At 34.3% G+C, this 24,311-nt stretch overlaps 1 pseudogene; it reads right to left on the reverse strand.

The window, feature by feature from the left end:
- Positions 1–14,902: 14,902 nt before the first annotated feature.
- LOC114617018 lies at positions 14,903–15,026 on the reverse strand (annotated as a pseudogene).
- Between the last annotated feature and the right edge of the window lie 9,285 nt (positions 15,027–24,311).

The following is a 24,311-nucleotide window of genomic DNA, read 5'->3' on the forward strand; positions in this document are numbered from 1 at the left end:
TGTGTGTGTGTGTGTGTGTGTGTGTGTGTGTGTGTGTGTTTAACTGTATCCATGTGGTTGTTCATGGAGGCTAAATGGCTAGATGAGGACTTCAGGTTTTCTGGAAATTTTACAGATAGTATGAGTCTCCTGTAGTGAAAGCTAAGAACTGAACTCAGCTACTCTAGAAGTGCAGAAAATACTTGAAACTATTGAACCAGTACTCTCTGATTTATGTATAGAATGTTTTCATAAATATTACCCTAACATGGAGTATATGTCATTAAACAACTAATGTTTTTATGAAATTTTTTTGGGAAACACAACATGATTCTTTTTATTAATGTAACAACAATTGTTCACACTGTATAACTTTAAAGCAAATAAAATTCCTTTGTAACAAAATTAAATTTCATACCTAAAATCTCTCCCATTAAATATTAATTCATGTAGGGCCTAGAGAGATGTCTCAATTGTTTAAAATACAAGTTTCTCTTGCAAGAGTACCTGGGTTTTGTTTCTAGAACCTATAAAAATGTTTAACAAGTATCTATAATTCCATTTCTAGTGGACGTGGTATCTGTATCTGACCACTCCAGACACCAAGAATTCATGGTGGACAAGTATATTCAGTAAACAATCATACACATAAAAAAAGCTTTAGTGAAAACATTTGTATTATTATTTATATGTCTTTAATCATTGTAAACAATGTGTGCTTAAGATATATTGTGTGTGTTGAGTTTCTTCTGCTATCACAATATATTTGTTTTAAAAATAATTGAAACATGAATATAAATTGAAAAAAGATATACAAAGTGATAACTGGGTAGTTACTATTTCCAGCAAAATCTGGATCTATCAGTAAGATGTGTTTTATATAATCCTGATACCAATCAGCCAATATCATTGCAACTATCATATAATTTTAATTAGTAATAATAGAATAAAGTATTATAACTTTTGTTCTATAATTACTATATCATATAGGAGAGATCACTTTATTTTCTCTAATTTAGCTGCAAGCTTGAATTATCTTTTTTAGACAAACATTGAAAATGTGGTCAAGCTGCTTCATCAGATTTTGAATGTATCATTAGTTTATAATGGTCCCTCATATTTTTATTTTGTAATTTTCCCCTTTCACTGGCATATATTTCAAATATTTCAACTGTCTATGCTTGTATTTTAACCCATAACAGCATATCAAAATCACCTGGATAGATAAATGACATAGAAAAGACAATATACTTTTTCATGATTGGTGGAAGTACCAACAGGAGAAACCATGCCAGAAACCAGTGTGGAGTTATCTTTCAAAAGACTAGAAACATAAATGTCATATGTCCCAGCAATACTGCTCCTGGACATGTGCCCAAAAGCTCTGTATGCTATAGCTGAGGTAATTTTGGTGGACATAAAGATCAGTGAGGTGAGGTAAAGAAGACATGAGGATGATGTTCACCTAAAAGGAAATATCTCTGGAATGCTATAAAGACACTACAACTTTGTAGATAATTGTGGTATACATCTTTTATCCCAGCACTCTGGAATCAGAGGCAGGCAGACCACTGAGTTTGAGGACAGCCTGGCCTACAGAGTGGGTTCCCTGACAGCCAGGGCTATACACAGAAATTCTGTCTCAAAAAAATCAAAAGACGACCGATAAAAAAGTCTTCATTGGAGTATCTGGTCACTTAAGATGTTTAATAAAGCGATCATGTTGATTCATGCTTTAAAATATTATCTGGTTAAAACATCAAGCTACTGGAAAATTTACTCTGCCATTTTGGCTGATTCAAGTAAAGAAACTTAACAGTTCATCCTTCAAACTATTTGTCAATCAGTAGGTGAAATCTGGCAAAACAACCAAACCAGGGTTTTCTATTCTTCGGATTTCTCAAATACCTACCTCTTGTCAAAGCTATTGTTAGCAAACATGTTTAAATCAAAGATTCTTTAGAAACAAAGTATTAAGCAGTGAAGGTTTAGCTGTTTTCCTATCATCCTTACAAATCTCTGGCATCTCTAAAACTGTCTTTGAGGGCTCAGGAAATGATAATTCAAAGAGGGTTCTGTGACAAGCACTATTGTTATCATGAAAATCCCTTGTCTTGGTAAAGGAATCTTCATGGCTTAACCTCTAGTGTCAACTCAAAGACATTATGTGTTAGCAGGTGTCACTTGAAGTATTCACCCTGGTAGCATTTACAGGATCAGTCAGGAGTCAAATTGTCTAAAATAGATGTATGAATCTAGTTAGAGCACTGTAGAGAAGAATGGGGTTGCATTACCTCACACACCTGAGGAAATCTGCATTCCTATTGGCATTTCTACTTAGAAAGATCCTTTCCTATTCGCTGCTCTTCATTTAGTTTCCAGTTCATTTGAGCTTTGCTCTTGTTTATGTTTTTTTTTTCTGTTTCTGGATAGCATAACTATGCTATAGAGAAACACAGAGTTATATTACCTAATATTAATAAACAAAGAGAAAGGAAAAGATTTGTCAGGTATTGGTAGATAATGCATTCAGTTTTTGATCCATCAGCAAGAAGAAAAAAACAAGACTATGACTAATGATATGCACTTGGGTGCATTCCTACTTATATAGCCAAAATACTGAAGTTGCAGATTTCTCAAACCATCAGGAACACATAGGTATACATTTTTCATGAAATCATGTGCCCTAGTTTCATAAGACCCAAGAATGGAGGTGTATGAAGTGTTCATTCAAGGAGGATAAATATCCAACTTTTCTCACTTCCTTTGGCAATGACGTGTTTGGGTTCTCTTTGAGCATGGTAGTCTCTTTCTCCCTTTTGAAATCAGCAAAATAAATATATATTGAAGTTGCAGGTATCGTTGTAATTTTTTCCAAAGAAAAATTATAAAAGGAGCAGCTTATTGTAACTTCTCGTGTACAGGAATATGTTCCCTTGAGATTCTGTCATTTCTATGTCTGTACAATAAACAGAGCCAGTAAATTATGATTTTCCTGACCAGAAAAGTCCTGTGAGATACTTCATCTCTCAAGATACTCAAATAATTCTGAGTCTGTAAGGAGAAACTCACTTTTAAAAAAGATTTATATGTTCAGGTTTTAGGAGATAAATCAGATATACAAAATAAGATAACCCAACATGTCTTTTGTTTTACTTGATCTGTGTTTTAATTTTAGGAGAGTATGTCTCTGAATAGTATTACCTAAATAAGAAAGGAATTTCAAAGAAAAAAATTTCTCAAATGTCAGGCAATCAATTAAAGTTACTTCTCAGATGGTTATAGCTTGTATCAAATTGACAGAATTAAACAATGAAGGACCTACTGTATTCTTCCAGGACAGAAATCCTTCCCGAATTCACAAAATAGGCTCAGAGGACAGCTTCTCAGATATATGTGTGCCAGAAGCCCCTGCCTAGTGCATGGCAATAAAGAATTTTAAATAATGAATAATCTTCCTCTATTAATAGCCAACAATAGCGTCTTAGTGGTAGAGTTTGAGGAAGCTCTCTTCTTTTTATTATTTAAATTTTAACTGCCTTGATATTGAGAAGATTTTGTACAGATAATATTAGCTGATGTGTGTTCGGATATAGCAGTCATATTATGTCCAGATAACAGTTTCACACCTCTATTCTGAAACATCTAGCTCTTTGATTCTCTCTGCCTCATCTTCTGTGATGTTTCCTCAGCCTTAGCAGGAATGTGATAAGATTGATAGACATATCTCACATATGGGGGAACACTAAGAGTCACATATTCTCAGCCATTGAGACATTTGTGAGTATCTGCATGTACACTACCCCCAGATTTAAAACGTTTTTTTCTGGGATAGGGGGTTTCCGGGGGAAACAGGGAAAGAAGATAACATTTGAAATGTAAATCAAGAATATATCCAAATTAAAAAAAGTTTCTCTGAACAACTTTGAGAGGAGCATGAATTCATTGAAATTATATATATATATATATATATGTACATATATACATGTGTGTATGTGTATATATGTATACATAGATATGTACAGTACACATATATATTTACATATACACATATGTAAGCATATACATATATACAGACATACAGATGTATAATACATATATGTTTATATATAGTATATGCACACACATATATATCCAACATTATTGTGTGGTGATGTTTATAAACTTCCAAGAGTTTTCTAAATTCTACTGGAATGTACAATTAAACAATGAGAAAAATTGTTCCTTGAGTTTAACAACTTTGACACAAGAATTTCTGGTCATCATAACTTAAGAAAATAGTAAGTCCAATGAAATAATGAAGCTACTACTGAAAACTTTCAGGAAAAAGAAAAGAAAGCAAAAGTTATTCTTGTTAAAGACATATTCTTAAGTAGTGAGAAACACAATTAGAATATATTTCTTTATGATTCTGTTATATACAGTCTGAAATGTTATGAATTATTTTGAAACTTAATTTTTTATATAATAACAAAGAATACTGCCAAGATTTTAAAATGCTGTTCTTTAACAATTTCATTTAAATTTCTTTAAAAAGCACTTTAGTTCTAAACTAAGAAACCAATCGCAATGATAGCACCAGCACGATGACATCTGTGTGTGTACCACCGGTATAAAATACCTCATTACTTCCAGTGCCTTCTTTTCATTCATATGGAACATTGCCTGCTGGTCTGCAAAGACTGAAATGTAATTAATATATACAAATCAATGTCTATGATGAAGAGTGGGATAAAACAAACAAAAATAGAGTAATATAAGCTATATAAATAGTATTCCTATGGATTACAGGTGAAGGGTGTGTAGCAAAAACCCTTACATCCCTCTGCTCATTACTCTGTTTTAACAAAGTATAACTAGATTTATGGTTTTGATATAGCAGAATAATTCTACTGTAAGAAAAATGTACAGCCTTCAAAATCAAGGAAATCTAATGTTCACAGTGTTTAATTTTACATGCAATATTTCAACTGCTAATTTCCCTGGTTGTGGAATAATAATAGTGATCTTTCTAATATTTTTCCAGGACCTATATAAAAGTAAGGTGAGTATTGTTCATAACACAGAGCTTCAAAAATCCAGGAAAACCACAGTAATTCCATCACTATAGTTACCATTCTTTTCCTGCTCCTCCTCCTCATCAGTACAACATTAAAATAATGGTGGCTTATTTCCTTCTGCGGGTGCCCAATTTCAAATTGTACATTTATAGAGAATTTTTCCTCACTGTAGACAGAAGATCATGTAAGGAAGAAGGAATTTGATGTTTAGAATAAACTGAATCAAGGGAGTATACAGCACTCAGTTTCTATGATTTGTTCAAACATAATTACTTAAGGTGTGCAAACATCCCTTCATTCTCAAAGTGTCCTTATTTAGTGAATGATACAAGTGTAACCCACACCTTTAGTCACTGAAACAACTATGATATTCTGGCTTTTTATTTATGTTAGTTTATTTTATAGTGACTTTGATAAAAATTTCAGAATTCAGAATTTTATCATAAATTCCAGGCATAGACACACAGTATGTGACATGGAAGGTAATCAAGTTCAATTGTCTGTTAAGTCTTTAGCAGTTAGAGATTTCCATAGTTTTAGTTTCCTATGTAATGTAGCTGATATATTACAGCATCCATGTGCATATTAAACAAGTGTCTTGTTTGCAAATGTCGTTTGTCTTCAGGATTATAGTAGTATTTTTTAGTCTTTTCTAATCTTCATTCTGATTCCATACATACAGGCTAGGTAATCCCTTTTGCCTTACAGAATTTGTTACAATGCATGATAACAGGTATTATGTTTTGCATTAGATGTATATTTGTATGTTTGTCTGATGTATCTACACACACACCTAGGAACAGGCTTCCAAAGGCCTGTGCATATAGTGATCACATAAAAATTTATGGGGTCAGTTTTCTCTTTCTATCATGTAGGTGTCAGTTACCAAATTGACGTTTCTGTTCTTAGCAAATATTCTTGCCTACTGATCATCTCATTGGCTCTAATGCACATTGTATCCAAAAGAAAAAAACAAAAAAGGTACAGTACATATTATGGGCATATATACATTTAGATCTTTCTATATGCATATATATATATATATATATATATACAGATTTACATATATATAAACAAATCACCTTTATTAACTTAAGTCTAGCGTAACTAACTGATGGCATCTGAGTTGAAATTTTCCACTCTCCAAGATTTCACTGTGATTTATAAATTTAAAAGTAAATAACATTTAATGTGGCTTTGAAAACTGAACAATTGTGACATAGGAATCGCCTTGAAGGAATGAATCTATTCCCAATTCCAATAGATTTTAAAAAAAAATCCTCACTCTCTATAGTATAGAACATGAAGTGGTTACCTCATAGGTCTACTTCAAAGGTGCTATCACTTTCCCTATAACAATTTCATGTTAATTATTGTAGCTACATAATTATATTTGTTTATAACATGATAAGTTTTCAAAATACAGGTATAAGTTAAAGATTTCATTTTTAAAAAGTGAAGTAGGCCTAAAACAGTGTAATAGTAGACAGAAACAAGTTCATGATATGAACCAATTATGATAAATTATTTATATTTACTTTTAATTTAAATGTTAGCAAAAAGTCAAAAATGAAAAATTTAAAACTTAAAAGTTTTAGGCTACTTTCATATATTTCTTTCTTAACTTTTATTATTTCCAATTTTCATATGTGTACATGAATTGCAGGTGCCCTAGTTTGAATTCTACTATTGGAATAAACACAATGACCAAAAGCAATTTTGGGGGAGCAAAGAATTTATTTAACTTTACAGCTTATAGTCAGTCCATCATGAAAGGAAATTCAGGAAGGAACTCATAGCAGCACCCTGGAAATAGAAACAATCGAAGACTACTGCTTGATTTCCTATACCACTCAGAATTGCATGCCAGGTATGACACTACCCACAGTATGCTGGGCCTCTCCCAGTCAATCATTAATTAAGAAAATTCTCCCAGAAATTGGCCCATAGCAATCCAATGGAGAATTTTTTTTAGTTGACGATTCTCTGAGATAACTGTGACTTACATCAAGTTGACAAAGAAGCCAAAACAAACTAAAATAAGCAAACAATTGCCCTCCTCCACAGCTATACAGGAAAACATGAAAGCATGTGTGTGAGTGCACACAAACACTCATTCAAAGATGGACACATTCTCATGACCTCCTGAGGCTGATGTTGGAAATCATCCTCAATCACCCTACTCATTGAGGCAAGCTCTCCCAATCAGTCAAACCCAGAACTTGCTCCTGTTGTTCTGGACATCATGCTCTGCCTTCTGAGCCTGGAGTTACCAGTGTGTCACAAGTCTCACTGAGCATTTTCATTGTTGATGGGGATCCAAACACCAGTCTTCATCCTACTGTAGCTAATAATTCTTGAACCATCTTCTCAACCATCGATTTTTATTCTTATGAGAAAAAAAGATATGGTATATTGAAAAATAAAAGTATGAGGGTACCGGTGAAATTTACATAGATTACTGTAAGCATTCCACTGTTGACTATACGAATGTGTGGTTAAAGGAAATCTCTCATTTGTGGGACCATGTCAACCTAGTCTTCTAGAATGGAAAATCAATTTTATAGAAATGAATACTTCACAATACATACAAACAAAGTTTATCTATTTTACATCATCATACATGCCCATGGGAACATGTGAACACACACATATGTGCATAATACAAAGAAAAGACTCATCTCAAACTCACTGTTACCCTGTTGATTCACTTCTTCATTTCTTCTATCATCCTGAGGGTTGAATTGAGATTGCCACACATGCAAGCCAAAACAACATACCATGGAGTCAGAGAAACTGTTTTAAAAAATTAAGGCAGAATCTCCCCAAGTTCTCAAATTTGATCTTGAACACATTCTCACTCCTGAAGCCTTTAACTTGTTAGCATTCTACCTCAGACTTCCAAAAGCTGGAAGGAAAAGCCTGTGCCCTATGAGAGCTAACAATATGTTAATGAGTAACTTCATGTTTAAAATCTCTGTGCTTAAGGGAGCTATAAAACAAAATGAGTCTTCCAAATGTTAAGGGTAGGTAAGGGTTAAACTTTTTACTGCTATTTCTGCTTTTGTAAACAAACTTGTTTTTCACAAGAGAGCCTTCTGCTTTCAAGACAACAAATTATAACTTTGTGTTCCTATTGTTTATTTTATCAAACCTTGACTAAGGTGCCTGGGTAGACATTATGAAATCCCATTTACAGTCAAGGGTATAGACCTGGTGCCAGTATCTAAGTAAAAGAATATTGTTTGTTAAAATTTATTTATGGTAAGACTAGGTAATCTCTGAACTACCTCATACTTATATCATTTGGGCTAGTCAGGGATTTGGTCACATAAGCTATATCCATATTGTTTTTCTGGCTGGCCTTTCAACCCTGGAGGATCCCAGAATATTAGGAGCTGAGAAATATGATAAATTCAGCATTTGGAGGAAGCTGTATGTCTTTAACAACTAGAACTCGCCAAAGAGCCTTGAGTCCCTGAGGGGTCCATTCATGCTGGGGAGTGAATATATCAGATAGGCCCAATGTTTAGAAGGAACTACCAACATATACACAGTACTTAGATTGTGGGGAAAGAGACATCAGAAAACCCTTAGAGGAACAGGTGAGGATCCTGTTTATCTGAAGCATGATTTGTTGGACTCCTAGCAAAGCTGGATGCAGCATCAATTTCCAAGGAGGGGGATCACTGGGACACTGTTGGCTCTTATTGGAAAAGCCAAGATGCAAATTGGTTGTTGGGTATAGAAATGAAGGTGGCATCGCCTTTCGGCCTTTTGGCTAAGATAAAGTGTAGAAATGAAGGTAGCCACTAAATACTTGTTTTTGTCTATTCCTCCTTGATTGTGTCTTTTTAAGTTACTGTTTGATGGATTGTATTTTCCAGTGTGTCCCATAAGTTTGTTGCAGATGTGCGAGCTAGGAAAGGAGACAAAGCAGGTAAGGTAAAAAGCAAAGGAATAGGCCAGGTGTGGCATGCATAGACTCATTACGGGCTATTGCAGGTCTCAGTTTCCTCTCTATAGACAGGGCAAAAATAGTTGTTATCTCTTTGCCTTCTTTTTCTAGGTCTACAATGTTCCTTCCCCTGATCATTTAATTCAGATGTCTTTTAGTTACAGGTAAAATTATAATGCTGTTTTATGCTATGTTTTATGTTCAGGTAGGTCACATGACTTTGTGACAAAGAAAGGAGAGTAAACCAAGACAAAAGGATAGTCTATTCCCAATCAGGATGATTGCTACTCATCTGATACTCTGGTTTTGGTTTAACTCTAAAACTTTTGCTAAAATATGAATGTTCATTACTTTGAACTCAAAATCATTTGTTTTCCAAGACATTACTATAATTGAAACACATGGAACTGTTTTTTCTACAATACATTTTTTTGTACAAATTACAAATTGTGGAAATGATAATATATCTAAAAGGTTTACAAAAAAGAGATAAAATTTTAATCCAATCAATGTGATTACTCTCTGTATTTTTATATGTCAGCCATCATCATGCCCTTTTCTTTTCTGCTCTTATTGAATATGGTTGGCCACTGTATCACTAATGCCTTAACCAAAGATACAAGTTTCCCACTTAGGGGCTACTAAGTCTCAATATGAACAAACAACCACCACTGAGTCAAGGAGTTAACTAGGGGCATAACTAAAGTTCTGTTTATGCACACACATGCGCTTGTGTGTGTGCATCTGCATGTGCGTGTGCGTGTGTATGTGTGTGGGTTAGGTTGGGGTGTGATGCCTAACTTCATATTTAAAAGTTTAACATCTCTTAAGAAAATGATAAAGCAAAATTAAACTTCCAAATGTTAAGAGCTGTCAGAGTTAATATTTTGCTGCTTGTTCTACTTCTGTACAGAACCTTGTTGTACACAAAAGAAACTTCTGCTTGCTTGAGTACAAGTTATAACGTTGTATTCTTTGTCTTTATAAACACCTGACTGAAGTGGCTTGGTGAATTCTAAATCCAAGGCATAGACATGAAGCTAATATCACAAGAGACTCTTCTTTATTTTTTAATCCTCAGACTAGTGAATCTCTGAAAAGACTCTAGGCATATAACACACGACAGGGCTTGTCATTTTATAAAACTGCAGTTGACACATATCCTCAGATTTTTGAGTGCAATGTAGCCATATGATGCACATATAATTAAATCAGGGTCAGAATTTCAATCAGTCTAAGCACCTGTCTCTTTTTATGCTGGAGATCCTCAGACTGCCCTCAAATTTTTATTTATAAAATATAAAATAAATTATGCATTTAATAATCCCTGTGTATTTTAGAAGACTAGGATTTTCTATTCATTGCTATTGCTGTCGTTTGTCTACTTTCTTCTTTAATTTAACTGAAAAAATCATCCATTGTGCTTTGATCATATTTTTCCCTCCCCAATTATGCCCAAATCATTCTACCTCTCCACCTACCCTATTCCACATCCTTTCTTTTTCTCTACACATAGGCCCACAATTGGAAATCATAAAATGTAAGCAAAAGATACAAATAAGCCAAAAAATGCCCAATCAAAGCAATCAGAGTCAAAATATCTACAAAATACCATTGAGTCCATTTAATGTTAGTCATCTATTCCTGGGCATGGGCTTTCTTTTAAAAGTGGTTAATATATCCAGTGATGCTCTATTGTAGAAAACTATTGGGGTATTTTTTGTTTGTTTTTTTTTGTTTTTTTTTTACTAACAGATGACAATAATTCATTGTTTCCCTGTAGCCCTAGATCCCTCTGTCTCTTACAGTCTTTCTCCTTCCTAATTTCCAAAGCTCCCTAGCCCCTGATAGAAGGGGTTTGATGAATTATTGACATTACATATCCAATTGTATTTGTTACCTGTAACTAAGTCATTGCTTCTGTCTTGTTCTTTTCCCTTTCTTCCCTTCTATACTCAAAATCTACCCTTCTGTCAAATTAGCTTTTCAAATCATCTACAAGTGAGTGGAAAACCTTAATTGCTTGGTTTTCTGTGTTCGGCTTATTTCATTTAACACAGTTTCCCAATTCCATTCTTGTGACCACAAACTAAGGTATTTATTTTAATGTTTGTGGATGAATAAGATACTTTTCAGTGTGTTTATCACCTTAATTTACTGGCCCTCACCTTAGGACAATGTGACTAGTCTGATCTCTTGATTATAGGGAAAAATGCTGCAGAAAGCATGGGAATCCTTGTGTCATCCTCATACATAAATATTTGATACTCTACGTAGTGACACACCTTGATCATACTGTAGTTCAAATTTTAGTGCTACCAGAAACAATCACATTGTTTTTATCTTATTGTATTTTTATAATAACTGTACTAATTGACCTTCAGTTTATTCTGCATACACAATTCACTTAATGAGAATGAGATTGTATCTCATGGTGATTTTGATTTCCACTTCTCTGATACATATGTGTATATCTCTCTGTGTGTATTTATATTTATATAATATATATTTGTTCAAATAAATTAAAATTAGATTTTTGTTTATTTGTCTACTGTGGAGTTGTCTGAGATCCATAACATTCTGGATAACAACTCCCTATAGAGGGAAATATCTTTTCTTTCTGTTTGACATATACATTGTATCTCTAAAGTAGCTCTTTGTACTGGTGTAATTCCATGTATCTAAATTTGTTTATATAGCCTCTTCCTTTGGTATCATATTGGGAATGAATTTAAAAAAAATCTGCTTACATAGTGACTTGAAATAATCCCTTCAGGCTTTTTCTAGTAGTCTCAGTTTTATGTTTCACATCTAAACCTTTGATCCATTTTGAATTGAGTATTGTCACACATTTTCTTCTTCTACACATTGATATATGGTTTTCTGAAACTATTTATTGAAGAAACTGCCCTTTCCAAAATGAAAGTATTTGATGTTGGCATCCAGCTTCACTGGGATGTTCTTTATTCTGTTGAACTGATCTCTGTGTTTGTTTTATGTTTATTTCACGTAACTTTGGTTGCTGTTGCTTAAAACTATATTTTGATGCCAGTTATTATATACCTGTTTGTTCTTGTGTACTGAAGACTGCTCTATGTATTCATTTTTTATTATTTTTGAACTTTTATTTTTTTATTTTAATTTTATATTTTATTTTAATTTTGAACTTTCTATTGAAAGATGCAGTTGAACCAAGAAGATTATGAAATATATGCATTTTAGCTGTATATAGTCTTCCAACTTATGAATATGGAATAATTTTGTATAAGTATTGTATACTTTTTAATCCTCTATATAAAGATTTCACAAATACTCATTGTAGAGATTTCTCTTACTGTTGATTAAATTAATTTTACATATCTGTCGCTGCAAATGTGAAGTATTTGGAGGTGAAAGGGATACAAATTGGGAGGGAAGAAGTCAAAATATCATTGTTTGCAGATGATATGATGTAGTTAACTAACCCCAAATATTCCACTAGAGAAATCCTTCAGTTGATATAAAATTTCAACAAAGTGTCTGGATAAAAACTTAACTCGAACAAATCAGTAACCATCCTCTACTCAAAGGATATACACTCAATTCTTCATAGAGTTAGAAATAAATTTTCATATTCATTTGGAATAACCAAAAACCCAGAACAGTAAAAACTATTCTCAACAATAAAAGAATTTCTGGGGAATTACTATCCCTTATTTCAAGCTGTACTACAGAGCAATAGTGATTAAAAAAGTCTGCATGGTATTGTGACAGAGACAGGCAGGAAGATCAATGGAATTGGAGACCCAGAAATGAACCCACACACCTGTGGTCACTTGACCTTTATCAAAAAAGCTAAAACCATCTTGTGGAAAAAAAGCATTTTCAACAAATGGTGCTGGTTCAACTGACAGTTGAATGCAAATCAATCCATTCTTATCTCCTTGTACAAAGCTCAAGTACAAATGGAACAAGGACTTCCACATAAAACCAGATACATTGAATCTAATAGAAGAGTAAGTGGGGAAAAGACTAAAATCCATGGGCACAGGGAAAATTTTCTGAACAAAATACCAATGTCTAATGCTCTAAGACCAAGAATTGATAAATGAGACCTCATAAAATTGCAAATTTCTCGTAAGGGAAAGGACACTGTCAATCAGACAAAACAGCATTCTATAAATTGGAAAAAGATCTTTACCAACCCTACACCAGATAGAGGGCTAATATTCAACATATACAAAGAAATCAACAAGATAGATTCCAGAGAATCAAATAACCCTATTTTAAAAGACAGACGGAACTAAACAATGAATTCTCATCTGAGGAATACTGAATGACCAAGAAGCACCTTAAACAAAGGTTCACCATTCTTAGTCATCAGAGAAATGCAAATTCAAACGACGAAGAGATTCCAGCTCACACTTGTCAGAATGTCTAAGATCAAAATCTCAGGTGATAGTAGATGCTGGTGAGGATGTGGAGAAAGAGGAACACTCCTTCATTGCTGCTGGGAGGGGAAAGGTGGTGAGGATCAGGTATTAAAGGAGACAGGGGTGATATATACAGAGTGTCAGGAAATTGAACAGAAGTATGTAGCAATTGGGGAAGGGGAACTGGGGTTAGCCACCAGACATTCCCAGATGCTAGGAAAGCAAAAGGCTCCCTGGACCACTGAGGATGACATTAACTGAAATATCCAAAAAATGGGAGGGAGAACCTGTAAAGACCATAACCAGAAGTTAGGCAAGTTCCTTGATTGAAGGATGGGGCCACACACTCACCTCCAACATTTTAACACAGAATTGATCCTGTCTAAAGGAAATACAGGGATAAACAGTGGAGCAGAGACTGAAGGAAAGCCCATCCAGAGACTGCTGCATCTGGGGATCCATCCCATATTCAGAAACTAAACCCTGATACTATTGCAAACGCCAAAAGTGCTTGCTGACAGGAGCCTGATATAGCTATTTCCTGAGAGGCTGTCAGTGCCTGACCAATGCAGAAGAAGATGCTTGCAGCCAACCATCTGACTGAGCTTGGGGACCCCAACAGAGGAATTAAGGCAAGGACTGGAGGAGATGAAGAGATTTGCAACTTCATAGGAAGAACAACAATATCAACCAACCAGACCCCTCAGAGCACCTAGGGACTAAACCACCAGCCGAAGAGTACACACGGAGGGACCCATGTCTCCAGCTGCATCTGTAGCTTAGGATTACCTTATCTGGCCTCAATGGGAGGGGAGGCATTTGGTTCTGTGAAGGCTTGATTCTACAGTGTTAGAGAATGTTAGGGCAATGAGGAGGGAGTATGTAGGTGCATGAGGATCACCCTCATAGAAGCAGGGGGAGGAGGGAAGGTATAGGAGAAACAAGGAAATTGGACAACAATTGAAATATAAATAAATAAAATATCCAATAAAAATGAAGTATTTTAATCACTTATTTTCAAGTAATTTTAATATTTATTTGTAAAACTATAAATAATATTTATATTTTGACTTCAAAAAAACAATGTTTTGGTTGTTTCTAAATTTCACTTATGCACCCCAATCCCACTCATTACTCCCTCCTCTCCTACCAGCTCTCCACCCTTGTAAACTTCTCCCTTAACAAAGGAAAAAAATCTCATTGTGGAAGCTGTACCAATTGGACAACAAAATTGTTGTCCAATTTCCTTGTTTCTCCTATGAACTTTTGAACTATGGACTTTTACTGGTGATTCTCTTGAGACCTTGTCTTACCTGATACAGCTTGATTGGCCCCACAAGGGTCATCAGTTTCAAGGCTCACACCAACCGGGGCAAGAAGCACAAGTAAAGGTTCATCTTGTCTTTTGCTTGTTCCTCACCATGGAAGTCAATCAGGTCCTGTTAGGAGCTAAACTTGTGCTTGTCTCAGGCTTGCTTTTTTTTTTTTTAGGGAGTGTTAGATTCCTAATCATTCAGATGTTTACAGTTTAGAATACTGATAGTAGATATAAGTCTCTGCCACCTACTGATGTGTATATGATACAGCACCCACAACTGCAATGACTCTAGTGACATAGGTGTGTTGATGTTTTAACATTCAAATTTATAGACTTACTAGTTCTAATGATTTCATGTGAAATATAAAAGTTCTGCCTATGTATAAAATCATTCTATCTGCAAATAAGGACGTTTTCCCCCTTTTCCTTTATTTCCATGTTGGCTTCTTTGACTTTTTTATATGCTCATGTAGGATGTCCGATGTCCAGTGTTTAACTGGGCATCCTTTTTATATTCCAGACTTCCCTCCCATCTCTCTATGATGTTTTCATTTACTTTTTACATGTGTTTGACCTTCAAGGAAGACCTAATACCAATTCTTTTAAAACTAATCCACAAAACAGAAACAGAAGGAACACTAACCTATTTGTTCTATGAAGCTAAAATCACGCTCATACCTAAACCTCACAAAGACTCAACAAAGAAAGAGAACTTCAGACCAATCTCCCTTAATGCAAAAATACTTAATGAAATTCTTGCAACCCAAACCCAAGAACATATCAAAATAATCATCCATCATGATCAAGTAGGCTTTATTCCAAGAATGCAGGGATGGTTCAATATTCAGAAATTCAGTAATGTAATCCACTACATAAGCAAACTCAAAAATAAAATCCACATGATCATCTCACTAGATGCTGAGAAAGCATTTGACAAAATTCAACATCCCTTCATGTTAAAAGCCTTTAAAGGATCAGGAATTCAAGTCCCATATCTAAACACAGTAAAAGCAATATACAGCAAACCAGTAGCCAACATCAAACTAAATGGAGAGAAACTTGAAGCAATCCCACTAAGGTCAGGGAGTAGACAAGTCTGCCCACCCTCTTCCTAACTATTGAATATAGTACTGGAAGTCCTAGCTAGAACAATTAGACAATAAAAAGAAGTCAAAGGGATACAAATAGGAAAGGAAGAGGTCAAAATTTCACTATTTGCAGATGATATGATAGTATACTTAATTTACCCAAAAACTTCCACCAGAGAACTCCTAAACCTGATTAACCTGATTAAAAAAAAAAAAACTTCAGCAAAGTGGCTGGTTATAAAATCAACGCAAACAAATATACTCAAGAGATAAACAGGCTGAGAAAGAAAATTAGGGAAATGATCCCCTTCACAATAGTCACAAATAATATAAAATACCTTGATGTGAATCTAACCAAGTGAGTGAAAGATCTGTATGACAAGAACTTCAAGTATCTGAAAAAAGAAATACAAGAAAATCTCAGAGGATGGAAAGATCTCCCATGCTCATGGATTAGCAGGACTAATATAGTAAAAATGGCCATCTTGCCAAAAGCTATCTACAGATCCAATGCAAATCCCATTAAAATCCCAACTCAATTCTTAACAGAGTTAGAAAGAGAAATTCTCTAATTCATTTGGAATGATAAAAAACCCAGGATAGCAAAAACTATTCTCAGCAATAAAAGAACTTCTGGAGGAATCACCTTTCCTGACCTCAAGCTGTACTACAGAGCAATGGTAATAAAAAAAACTGCATGATATTGGGACAGAAACAGATAGGAAGATCAATGGAATAGAATTGAAGACCCAGAAACAAACCCACACACACTTGATCTTTGAGAAAGGAGCTAAAACTGTCCAGTGGAAAAAGGATAACATTTTCAACATATGGTGCTGGTACAACTGGAGGACCACAGGTAGAAGAATGCAAATTAATCCATTCTAATCTCCTTGTACAAAGCTCAAGTCCAAGTGGATAAAGGACCTTCACATAAGACCAGGTACACTGAAACTAATAGAAGAGAAGGTGGGGAAGACCCTCGAATACCTAGGCACAGGATAAAAGTTCCCGAACAGAACACCAATGGCTTATGCTCTAAGATCAAGAATTGAAAAATGGGACCTCATAAAATTGTAAAGTTTTTGTAGGGCAAAGGACACTGTCAATACCACAAAACAGCGACCAACAGATTGAGAAAAGATCTTTACCAATCCCATATCCAGTAGTGGGCTAATATCCAATATATACAAAGAACTCAAGAAATTACACTCCAGACAACCAAATAACCCTATTAAAAATGGAGTACAGAACTAAACAAAGAATTCTCAACTGAGGGAACTCGAATGGCTGAGAAGCACCTAAAGAACTATTCAGCATACTTAGTCATCAGGGAAATGCAAATCAAAACAACCCTGATTTTCCACCTCACACCAGTCAGAATGGCTAAGATCAAAAACTCAGGTGATAGTAGATGTTGGTGAGAATGTAGAGTTGAAAGGGTTTGTGGCCCCATGGGGAGAGCAACAATACCAACCAACCAGAGCTCCCAGGGTCTAAACCACCAGCCTGTGAGCACATAGGGAGAGACTCATGGCTCCAGCTGTATATGTAGGGGACGATGGCCTTGTAGAGCAAAAGTGGGAGAGGAGATCCTTGGTCCCATGAAGGCTGGACACCGAGTGTAGTGGAATTCAAAGGTAGGGAGGTGGGAGAGGGGTTAGGTGGGGGGGGGGCATCTCCCCATAGGAGCAGGAGGGGGGAACGGATAGGGGGTTCCTGGGTGGGGAGTGGGAGAAATGGGATAATGGGATAACATCTGAAATGTAAATACAATGTCCAATAAAAAAGAAAATTATTCATTTTGCTTCGATTTCATAATTTTAAGTTTTATGTTATAATGTTACCGTTACTTTTATTATTTATTGTCATCAACTAATTGTAAGTTTATTTTGCTTTTCAATTTCTAATTTTGGGAGTGTTATCAATATCAATAGATTGTTTTTTAATGTAGTTAGATTCTTATTTATTTTGGTGAAGGTACATGTTACTTTAGGATTTTTCTTTAAATATCTTTGTAATGCATTTCATAGATTTGTTATTCTGTATTCTGTGCTAATAGTCTCATATCCTACAAGAAAAATTAAATTTTCCTCTTTAATTTATTTGATGACCATGGTAATGTAGAAATGTGTTGTTTCATGTTGAGAAATATAGAATATTTTTAAAGATCTCTTGTTTATTTCTAACTTCATTCTACCCTGGGAAAAATACTTTGAATTTTTAAAAATTGTTTGGTTTGTATTTTAGTACGTGGTATATATTGGAAAATGTTCTTTGTGACAATAAGAAGAATATGTGCAATGCAGATGTTGAATAAGATGATCTCTTATTGTATATACAGTTGATTAGTGTCTAATAAAAATTAAATGTCAGATTTTCTTGCTTATTGCTTGTTTGGATGATATGTCCACTGACAAATATGAAGAGAAGAAGCTATTAGGACTCTTTCTATCCAACTAGAAGAGTTGATGTTTAGAATCAAGTGTTATACTGTTAGAGCGTATGTACACATAAGTTTCTTTTTCTTCTTATTAATTTGAATTTTCACACTATAATTATGATATCTATATATTTTCATCACTTTAGACTTGGTGTCTATTATATCTAAGTATATGCTATCATTATTCCTTGTTCTTTTGAATTTTATTTATAGGTACTGATTTTTTTACTTCTTCATTTTAAGGTAATATGTGTATTATCAGGGAAAGGAGTTCTGGGTAGGATATTACTGAATGTTTTATCCTTTCAGCAATGATAGATCATTTATTCCATCATGCTGAAGCTTTTAGTTAAGGCCACATTTAGTCCACTGTTGGTAGATAATTGCTTCTAATTTATTAGATAGTGGCTTCTAATTATCTTCTGTTTTTACTATTTATGTCTTGTCTTATGTCTACTATTGTCCTTTGTAGTCTTTTCTACTAATAAATTTTGTTAATTTTCTCATTGTCTTTTGTGTATCTAGTAGCATAAAGGACTTTGTACCGCTTGATATTTCTTTGATGTTTATCTTGCATTTTCAGACATCGTGATTGTCAATCATTCTTATGTCTTTTGCCTCAGAAGTTACTTTGATTTACTTTGTTACTAAGAATCTTAAGTGTGTATTTGTTTATATATCTATAACTTTAAGTACAGCACCTTCTGCTTCTTTTATATAATCTACATTTATCAAGTTAATAGAGTTGATTCTTAATTTCACTGTACTCTTATTTAGTTTCCTAAAATAATTGTCATGGCTTAATTTTTGTCAATGTGTTGATTTTATTTTCTGTGTATTATTCAACTAAAAATCTTTTTAAAAGTGTCCTATCCCTTTGTTTTCTTTTTGCTTAGGTCTTTAACAGTTTCATATGTGTAATGTCACCTGTCTCTTCTAATGACATGAGCTACGTTTAGGAGTGAAAAGGCCTTATCTAGCTAAAGTAATCAAGATATTAGTTGAGTAGGCTATATTGTCTGTTGTTTTAGCTAGATTCAACAAGCAGAACATTCATAAGGGCCCTATCTAGATATATAGGCAACTGTAAGAATGAGAACTTTTCTTGCCTAGGCACAAGAACCCTTAATTTTTTACTCCTTGACAAATAATGAACTGTGAAACAATATACACACAACTGATACTAAACAGACTCAGTAGGTACTATTTAGGAATTAGTGTGAGTGTGTGTATGCATTTGTGAATGCTGTGTGTGTGCATGTGATGTGTGTGTTTGTGTGTGTGTGATGACAAATAATGAAAGAATAAGTGGACCTTCTATTTGAAAGAAACTTAGTAGGGTCAAGACAGGGCTTGGAGGGAGGACGTATGTCCCAGATTAGACAGAAGAAAAGATATAATTATAATAATACTGAAAATGAAAAGAATGGCAAATATTGTTGGCTTCTTTCTCTCCTTATCAGAGTCAGACTGGGTGCATAGCATTGTATCTTGGTGAAATCTTTATTGTTCCTTGATATTTTCTACCTAAAACTTCTGTGGAACAACAAGTTATTCATCCCCGCTTACTTTACCACTATTCATGTGTGCAATCACGGTTTGCATTTGTGACACGTGTATGTGTGTGAGTTTGTGTATTGATGAATGAGTTCATGTATAAACACTGTATTAAATACCCCTTGCCATCCATGTAGCTTACTTTTTTCCTTGAGTTAGGATTTTATATAAGTTATACTATTTAAATTTCATTACATTTTATTTCCACTAAAAATGGGCAAGACCTGTTGTTAGAACAGTGTGTGCCCTACTATAAATTACCCCATATTGTATACACACTGTGATAATATTCAATCTGTTCCTTGACTATTTACTAGCAGGAACTGATTCTTTTCATTACAGGAAGAAAGATTACTGTACATATGGTTAGACACCTTGACAATACTCATGAAGCACAGATTGATACGTTTTTAAGTAGATTAATTTATATTATTATTTTATGTGTATGTATGTGTTGGAATATATGCACATGAATGGAGGTTCTCACCTGGCTAGAGGTGATGGGGGTTTTTAAAACATCTACAGGCAGTTGTAAACCAAACTTTGGTCTTCTGCAGGAAATGTTCATTATATTTACCACCAAGCCTGGTTTCTATATTCTGATATATAGTTTGTGACTAAAATAAAATATTTTAATGATAATCTTGTACTTCATAAGCACTAGGGAATGTTAACGGCATATCAAAAATCCAGATCTGATAACTTAAGACACATTAGGCTCAATAAAAGGTGCAAGTCTTAGCAGACCTCTTTTAAAGGCCTTAAATGTTATTCCTTTATTTTTAATCCTTTGTAGCTATTATATAAACTCCACATATACAGACATATCTGCAAGCATGCATTCTGTGTGGTATATTTTACGTAATATTAGAGTTAACAATAAATCCTTAGGCTAAGAATAAGGTTATTTTAGTTGCTTAATAAATATCTGTTCATGAAATTGTCATACATCATGAATTTATTACTTAATAAATCATTCCAATACATTGATTTATTGAATAGTAATATATTTAGACACTTCAGAAGGACAGAGACTGTATCTTCTGTACTTATGGCACAGTAATGTCCCAGCAACATTACAAACAGAAATGTGTGTCATTTCTAGCAATTGATGCAACACATTTATGTATTTAAAAAGGTTAAAAATCCTCTTCTATAGTTCAATGAGACTACTTCCTTATTCATATCTTCATGGATTATCATGCATGGGTTAAAATATGAGAGCCACAATACAATAATACATTTTATATGTCTTAATTTAATCATTTAAATTTTTTTCTGAATAATATTCAGTGTTATATATTGGGCATAAATTTTAAAGTAGCTGGTTAGTAGCTATGTTTTTATTTTTCGGAAACAAAATGCTTAACATTTAATGTCTACTTGCTCAGTTGTCTCTGTTTCTCTTAGTATAAATTGTATTTGAAACTTATGAATTAAGTCACTTATTCTCTCCGTACCTCAGTATCTGAATTTGGAATATGCTATAATAATGTTTGTCTTTTAGAACATAAGGTTTAAAGGTTTTTTTTAAAGCAAATTTAATTAGTCATCAAAAATGTTCCACTAATCAAGTAACTGTAAATAGGTTAGTTACTTTTCTTTGGATATTATTAAAACTTTTTTTCTGAAAAATACCAAACACATTGAGAGATTTAAAAAGGACCAAATTGAACATATACACATACGTCACCTCTACCTTGTCAACAATATCTGTCATGTTAGCTTAGTTTATTGATGGATGTGGAGGAGGAAGAGCCGTATGTAGGGCAGGTAGATACAAAGCAGCTGTGAAACTACTTGAAAATATGCTTTAGAAGTATTTAAGTTGTAAAACATTTCAAGTCACATATTGTATGAAGTGTGTTGCAAGTTTTTAAGGTACATGTATAATTATTTTGACATCAGTAGCTTTTTCAATTGTTTGAGTCAAAGCTCACTGAGATATAAAAGGTTAAAAATGGCTTTCCAGTCTATAGGACAGGGTGCCTTTTAAAAGTCACATACATCTGAGGTCCTATTTATTCATATCACAATTTTAAAATGCATCAGCAAAGAACATCTACTACAGCACTGTAAATTGAGTAGTGGCAAAGAAAATTAGTCCCAAGGGGGTAAGAGAAGTTACTGAGAAACAACCAAAATGATTTTGAAAGTTGACTAAATTTTTAAATTCTTAAAAATTGTGACTCTTAAATTTTCAAAGGAATAAAACTGAAAATCTCATTATCAGGCAGCTTTCTACGTATTTGGAATCATTACCAAACCTAGCAAATAAATATATTTGTACATCAGTGTAGAGACAGACAGGCATGGTAACATGACCTAACTATCACAAACATCATAGCCATGACCCTCTAACTAACGAGGTTTTAATTAGAGAAAATCACATACATTTTTAAAAGTTTTATATGATTTGAAAGACTTAAGGCACATTGAACTGAATAATGAGGGAAAATCACATAGGTTCAATGGAGTTGGACAGTTGTGTTAATGTAACTAAGAGAAAAAATCATGATCTAACAGTGGCTACATGCTGAAAGAGGAAAATCCAACAAGTCTAGATTTTCCAGATTCTTCAGGCTTCTCTGTGTACCATATATCCTCTTGAAGTTTGAAATAGGAGTCTCTTGAAATAACAGTCTTCTGAAGGGAAATGTTAGAGTAATATCATTAGATCCTTTGAGGCTAGGATCATTTTTAATGGTAAACCGCAGGCCTCCCAGTCCTCATGTGTTGCTGGACTTTTTTCTATACCACTTTAGCTGCTTGTGTATCAAACATGTGCACCTGCACAGGAGCTATTTTTGGATCTGCAAATGAAAGACACACACATGTTACATTATTTTTTAAATCCCTTGACTACCTCAAAATTTAAGCACTTCTAAACCTTCTCTTGCTACACTAGGCCCAATTGGGGATGAGGCTAGTGGCCACCCACATGAAATCTCACATGGCTGGTAGGCTTCATCTCCTCGTGCTCCTGCATCCCAACCTTCTATCCTAAGTCATGGTGATCATTCCTTCCTCTCTGCATCCTTCCTGTGCAACTCTAAGTGTCCTGTCCTCTACATGCAAACATACAAGAGACACACAAATTCAAGGTGAAAACAACAAAATTGGAAAATTTTTCACTTGAATTCTAAAATGAAAGTTAAATTTTGGAATTTCTGGGTAATTTTAGGTAGATGAACGCATCTTAAAAACTTCCAAAACCAGTTATCATGAGGCAGGTAGGTGGATATCTTGTGAAACTTCTAAATCCAGTTCTCATGAGGTAGATAGGTGGACTTCTTGCATTGAGAACAGCTTGATAAACCAGGAAAATTCCCAACCAGCCTGAGGTATGTATTGAGAGCTTATGTCATAAAAATACAACAGAAAAGCATATTATGCAAGTATATAGCTCAGTTTGTAGAGTGCTTGCCCTCCATGAACAATGGTCTGGATTTGTCCGTAACACTACATATAACAATGTAATACATGCCAGTAAGTCAAACTCTTAGGAGATTAGATACAGGTAGATCATGAATTTAATTCAGTACTTCAATCATACTTAATTACTTCATTTGAGGTCAGGATGAGCTACTTGAATTTCTGCCTCAGAAAACAAAAAGATAAATATAAAATAATAAAGTGATGAAAGAAGGAAGAAGAGGGGGAGGGAGGAAGAGAGGGAGAAACCGTATTCTGAGAAAAGCTTGCAAGTACTGGAAGATGTGAGTCAGGCTTTAAGCAGAAGCAAGAGGGTAGTGGGCTGGTATAACAGCTTTAATTATATCAATTGCTAGCACCACTGCTTCTGCAATTGCTTTGACACAAGAAGTTAAGACAACTATTTGTGATAATCATTTAGGGAAAAAAATGTTACTGATGTGTTGAGTATACAAGGGCATTTAGACAGGCATTTGGAACAACAGATTGATGCTCTTTATCCTATTCAAAGTTCAGAGTTTAAGAGTAAGGAGCCATCTTGAGTGTCATGCCAAATACCAGTGAAGTTATGTTACTTCTAAAATTTACAATGATATTCATTAAATTTGGAAACACTTTAAAGACATTTGCAGTGTATTTGGCATAATTCTAACATCTCTTTGGATGTTTCAACTTTACATAGTGAGTTTATGAATTTAAAGAATGCTGCTATCCTGAGCTTTGATGCTGCAGATACTGCTGATAAAGTTATCCATGGCCTGAGGTCAGTATTTCCATTTTGGTCAAACTTCAAGAATGGCATATATTGCTTGATCATGCCAGCCCTTTTTGTCCTGGGAACAATTTTATTCCTTCCCATTGTGTTAAAGCTTTTCTTTAACAACATCAACATGTTGAAAGTCAAAGCACTTGGCTTGAAACTGAAAATAGACCCCAAGACAGAGTTATTAAATTAATAAGCTGGCAAGCCAAGGACGGATCAGGTTCTGCACAGAGACTTACCAACCTAAGACATAAGTGCATTGCTTTTGATAATGCATGTTCCATGATGGATAAAGAAA

Source organism: Grammomys surdaster, unplaced genomic scaffold (assembly GCF_004785775.1).
Source record: "Grammomys surdaster isolate TR1022 unplaced genomic scaffold, NIH_TR_1.0 133, whole genome shotgun sequence".
NCBI classification, from domain to species: Eukaryota; Metazoa; Chordata; class Mammalia; order Rodentia; family Muridae; genus Grammomys; species Grammomys surdaster.